Below are 6,659 nucleotides of genomic sequence, written 5' to 3' on the forward strand. Positions count from 1 at the left end.
CCTTTTTTTCCTTTAACAGATTTACTTTGCTTTTCTTTTTATTTAGTTTCAGTTTTGTTTTATTTTTCTAAAGCAAAAATAGTTTCATAAAATAAGAAACTTGCACCTAAAATTGAATTATAAATCAAGCTACTGCCACATTAAGTTTGGCATCAAATTGAAATAGTTTGTAATTTATACAGTTTTAAAAAGGCATTTAAATTATTATGATAGATATTGGTTTATTACATTGGGGCAATTAAACACCTTCTAAAAATGTTTGTCCACTATGATAAACATTTTTGTTTTAATATTTGAAAACTTTTGATGTTTGCCTCTACTTTGAATTTGAATTTGAATCGGTTTCGAACTAACGCGAACTTAGCAACAGTAATCGAGGTGACGTGGCATCATTAGCAGAGGTTACTGTAGCTTGATTATCCGGGCGTCACAGCAGTCTACTTGGTTCGGACCAGCACTCAGAGGATCACTGGCCCGGGGGGGTTAAATAAAGATGACCCTTGAGTCTGCAGAACCCAAGGGAAAAGGGTATAGTGTTGGGAATCGTAGCATAATTTTAACATTTTCCTACGCTCACCAAGATGCATCTATGGAGTGTACTAGCAAAGAGGGGAAAGGAGTGCATCTACATACCCTTGTAGATCGCGAGCGGAAGCGTTCCAATGAACGTGGATGACGGAGTCGTACTCGCCGTGATGCAAATCACCGATGACCGAGTGCCGAACGGACGGCACCTCCGCGTTCAACACACGTATGGTGCAGCGACGTCTCCTCCTTCTTGATCCAGCAAGGGGAAGGAGAGGTTGATGGAGATCCAACAGCACGACGGCGTGGTGGTGGATGTAGCGGGTCTCCGGCAGGGCTTCGCCGAGCTTCTGCGAGAGAGAGAGAGAGGTGTTGCAGGGGGAGAGGGAGGCGCCCAAGGCTGTAGGTTGCTGCCCCCCTCCCCCCCTTTATATAGGCCCCCTTGGGAGGGGGGGCGGCCAAAACCCATCTAGGGTTGGGGGGGCGGCGGCCAAGGGGTGGAAAGGGGTGCCTTGCCCCCCAAGGCAAGGGGGAAGCTCCCCCCTAGGGTTCCCAACCCTAGGCGCATGGGGGGAGGCCCAAGGGGGGCGCCCCAGCCCACTAAGGGCTGGTTCCCTTCCACTTTCAGCCCACGGGGCCCTCCGGGACAGGTGGCCCCACCCGGTGGACCCCCGGGACCCTTCCGGTGGTCCCGGTACAATACCGGTAACCCCCGAAACTTTCCCGGTGGCCGAAACTTGACTTCCTATATATAATTCTTCATCTACGGACCATTTCGGAACCTCTCGTGACGTCCGGGATCTCATCCGGGACTCCGAACAACTTTTGGGTTTCCGCATACATATATCTCTACAACCCTAGCGTCACCGGACCTTAAGTGTGTAGACCCTACGGGTTCGGGAGACATGCAGACATGACCGAGACGCCTCTCCGGTCAATAACCAACAGCGGGATCTGGATACCCATGTTGGCTCCCACATGTTCCATGATGATCTCATCGGATGAACCACGGTGTCGAGGATTCAATCAATCCGTATGCAATTCCCTTTGTCAATCGGTATGTTACTTGCCCGAGATTCGATCGTCGGTATCCCAATACCTTGTTCAATCTCGTTACCGGCAAGTCTCATTACTCGTACCGCAATGCATGATCCCGTGACTAACGCCTTAGTCACATTGAGCTCATTATGATGATGCATTACCGAGTGGGCCCAGAGATACCTCTCCGTCACACGGAGTGACAAATCCCAGTCTCGATCCGTGCCAACCCAACAGACACTTTCGGAGATACCTGTAATGCACCTTTATAGTCACCCAGTTACGTTGTGACGTTTGGCACACCCAAAGCACTCCTACGGTATCCGGGAGTTGCACGATCTCATGGTCTAAGGAAAAGATACTTGACATTGGAAAAGCTCTAGCAAACGAAACTACACGATCTTTTATGCTATGCTTAGGATTGGGTCTTGTCCATCACATCATTCTCCTAATGATGTGATCCCGTTATCAATGACATCCAATGTCCATAGTCAGGAAACCATGACTATCTGTTGATCAACGAGCTAGTCAACTAGAGGCTTACTAGGGACACTTTGTGGTCTATGTATTCACACATGTATTCCGATTTCCGGACAATACAATTATAGCATGAACAATAGACAATTACCATGAACAAAGAAATATAATAATAACCATTTATTATTGCCTCTAGGGCATATTTCCAACAGTCTCCCACTTGCACTAGAGTCAATAATCTAGTTACATTGTGATGAATCGAACACCCATTGCGTCCTGGTGTTGATCATGTTTTGCCCTAGGGAGAGGTTTAGTCAACGGATCTGCTACATTCAGGTCCGTGTGTACTTTACAAATATCTATGTCTCCATTTTGAACACTTTCACGAATGGAGTTGAAGCGATGCTTGATATGCCTGGTCTTCCTGTGAAACCTGGGCTCCTTCGCAAGGGCAATAGCTCCAGTGTTGTCACAGAAGAGAGTCATTGGGCCTGACGCATTGGGAATCACCCCTAGGTCGGTAATGAACTCCTTCATCCAGACTGCTTCCTGTGCTGCCTCCGAGGCTGCCATGTACTCCGCTTCACATGTAGATCCCGCCACGACGCTTTGCTTGCAACTGCACCAGCTTACTGCTCCTCCATTCAAAATATACACGTATCCGGTCTGTGACTTCGAGTCATCCAGATCTGTGTCGAAGCTAGCGTCGACGTAACCCTTTACGACGAGCTCTTCGTCACCTCCATAAACGAGAAACATATCCTTAGTCCTCTTTAGGTACTTCAGGATATTCTTGACCGATGTCCAGTGTTCCTTGCCGGGATTACTTTGGTACCTTCCTACCAAACTTACGGCAAGGTTTACATCAGGTCTGGTACACAGCATGGCATACATAATAGACCCTATGGCCGAGGCATAGGGGATGACACTCATCTCTTCTATATCTTCTGCCGTGGTCGGGCATTGAGCCGTGCTCAATTGCACACCTTGCAATACAGGCAAGAACCCCTTCTTGGACTGATCCATACTGAACTTCTTCAATATCTTGTCAAGGTATGTACTCTGTGAAAGACCAATGAGGCGTCTTGATCTATCTCTATAGATCTTGATGCCTAATATATAAGCAGCTTCTCCAAGGTCCTTCATTGAAAAACACTTATTCAAATAGGCCTTTATACTTTCCAAGAATTCTATATCATTTCCCATCAATAATATGTCATCCACATATAATATGAGAAATGCTACAGAGCTCCCACTCACTTTCTTGTAAACACAGGCTTCTCCATAAGTCTGTGTAAACCCAAACGCTTTGATCATCTCATCAAAGCGAATGTTCCAACTCCGAGATGCTTGCACCAGCCCATAGATTGAGCGCTGGAGCTTGCATACTTTGTTAGGATTCTTAGGATCGACAAAACCTTCCGGCTGAATCATATACAACTCTTCCTTAAGGAAGCCGTTAAGGAATGCCGTTTTGACGTCCATCTGCCATATCTCATAATCATAGTATGCGGCAATTGCTAACATGATTCGGACGGACTTCAGCTTCGCTACGGGTGAGAAAGTCTCATCGTAGTCAACCCCTTGAACTTGTCGATAACCCTTAGCGACAAGTCGAGCTTTGTAGATGGTCACATTACCATCCGCGTCCGTCTTCTTCTTAAAGATCCATTTGTTTTCTATGGCTCGCCGCTCATCGGGCAAGTCAGTCAAAGTCCATACTTTGTTTTCATACATGGATTCTATCTCGGATTTCATGGCTTCTAGCCATTTGTCGGAATCCGGGCCTGCCATCGGTTCTTCATAGTTCGAAGGTTCACCGTTGTCTAACAACATGATTTCCAGGACAGGGTTGCCGTACCACTCTGGTGCGGAACGTGTCCTTGTGGACCTACGAAGTTCAGTAACTTGATCCGAAGCTTCATGATCATCATCATTAACTTCCTCCCCAGTTGGTGTAGGCACCACAGGAACATTTTCCCACGCTGCGCTACTTTCCGGTTCGGAAGGGGTGACTATCACCTCATAAAGTTCCACTTTCCTCCCACTCAATTCTTTCGAGAGAAACTCCTTCTCCAGAAAGGACCCGTTCTTGGCAACGAAGATCTTGCCTTCGGATCTGAGGTAGAAGGTATACCCAATAGTTTCCTTAGGGTATCCTATGAAGACGCATTTTTTCGATTTGGGTTCGAGCTTTTCAGGTTGAAGTTTCTTGGCATAAGCATCGCATCCCCAAACTTTTAGAAACGACAGCTTAGGTTTCTTCCCAAACCATAATTCATACGGTGTCATCTCAACGGATTTCGACGGAGCCCTATTTAAAGTGAATGCGGCAGTCTCTAAAGCATAACCCCAAAATGAGAGCGGTAAATCGGTAAGAGACATCATAGATCGCACCATATCCAATAGAGTGTGATTACGACGTTCGGACACACCATTTCTCTGAGGTGTTCCAGGCGGCGTGAGTTGTGAAACTATTCCACATTTCCTTAAGTGTGCACCAAACTCGTGACTTAAATATTCTCCACCACGATCTGATCGTAGGAATTTTATTCTCCTGTCACGTTGATTCTCAACCTCACTCTGAAATTCTTTGAACTTTTCAAAGGTTTCAGACTTGTGTTTCATCAGGTAGACATATCCATATCTACTTAAATCATCAGTGAGAGTGAGAACATAACGATATCCTCCGCGAGCCTCAACACTCATTGGACCACACACATCGGTATGTATGATTTCCAATAAGTTGGTTGCTCGCTCCATTGTTCCGGAGAACAGAGTCTTGGTCATCTTACCCATGAGGCATGGTTCGCACGTGTCAAATGATTCGTAATCAAGAGACTCCAAAAGTCCATCTGCATGGAGTTTCTTCATGCGCTTGACACCAATGTGACCAAGGCGGCAGTGCCACAAGTATGTGGGACTATCGTTATCAACTTTACATCTTTTGGTATTCACACTATGAACATGTGTAACATCACGTTCGATATTCATCAAAAATAAACCATTGACCAGCGGGGCATGACCATAAAACATATCTCTCAAATAAATAGAACAACCATTATTCTCGGATTTAAATGAGTAGCCATCTCGAATTAAACGAGATCCAGACACAATGTTCATGCTCAAAGCTGGCACTAAATAACAATTATTGAGGTTTAAAACTAATCCCGTGGGTAGATGCAGAGGTAGCGTGCCGACGGCGATCACATCGACCTTGGAACCATTCCCGACGCGCATCGTCACCTCGTCCTTTGCCAGTCTCCGTTTATTCCGTAGTTCCTTCTTTGAGTTACAAATATGAGCAACCGCACCGGTATCAAATACCCAGGAGCTACTACGAGTACTGGTAAGGTACACATCAATTACTTGTATATCACATATACCTTGGGTGTTGCCGGCCTTCTTCTTGTCCGCTAAATATTTGGGGCAGTTCCGCTTCCAGTGACCACTTCCCTTGCAATAAAAGCACTCAGTCCCGGGCTTGGGTCCATTCTTTGACTTCTTCCCAGTAACTGGTTTACCGGGCGCGGCAACTCCCTTGCCGTCCTTCTTGAAGTTCTTCTTACCCTTGCCCTTCTTGAACTTGGTGGTTTTATTCACCATCAACACTTGATGTTCTTTTCTGATCTCCCCTTCCGCTGATTTCAGCATTGAATATACCTCGGGAATGGTCTTTTCCATCCCCTGCATATTATAGTTCATCACAAAGCTCTTGTAGCTTGGTGGAAGCGACTGGAGGATTCTGTCAATGACCGCGTCATCCGGGAGATTAACTCCCAGATGAGACAAGCGGTTGTGCAACCCAGACATTCTGAGTATGTGCTCACTAACAGAATTGTTCTCCTCCATTTTACAGCTGAAGAACTTGTCGGAGACATCATATCTCTCGACCCGGGCATGACCTTGAAAAACCAGTTTCAGCTCCTCGAACATCTCATATGCTCCATGTTTCTCAAAACGCTTTTGGAGACCCGGTTCTAAGCTGTAAAGCATGCCGCACTGAACGAGGGAGTAATCATCAGCACGTGATTGCCAAGCGTTCATAACGTCTTGGTTCTGTGGGATTGGTGCATCACCTAGCGGTGCTTCTAAGACATAATCTTTCTTGGCTACTATGAGGATGAGCCTCAGGTTCCGGACCCAGTCCGTATAATTGCTGCCATCATCTTTCAGCTTGGTTTTCTCTAGGAACGCATTGAAATTGAGGACAACGTTGGCCATTTGATCTACAAGACATAGTGTAAAGATTTTAGACTAAGTTCATGATAATTGAGTTCATCTAATCAAATTATTTAATGAACTCCCACTCAGATAGACATCCCTCTCGTCATCTAAGTGAAACATGATCCGAGTTTAACTAGGCCGTGTCCGATCATCACGTGAGACGGACTAGTCAAGATCGGTGAACATCTCCATGTTGATCGTATCTTCTATACGACTCATGCTCGACCTTTCGGTCCTCCGTGTTCCGAGGCCATGTCTGTACATGCTAGGCTCGTCAAGTCAACCTAAGTGTATTGCGTGTGTTCCAAGGCCATGTCTGTACATGCTAGGCTCGTCAACACCCGTTGTATTCGAACGTTAGAATCTATCACACCCGATCATCACGTGGTGCT

The sequence above is a fragment of the Triticum aestivum genome, chromosome 2D (assembly GCF_018294505.1).
Source record: "Triticum aestivum cultivar Chinese Spring chromosome 2D, IWGSC CS RefSeq v2.1, whole genome shotgun sequence".
In the NCBI taxonomy this organism is placed as follows: domain Eukaryota; kingdom Viridiplantae; phylum Streptophyta; class Magnoliopsida; order Poales; family Poaceae; genus Triticum; species Triticum aestivum.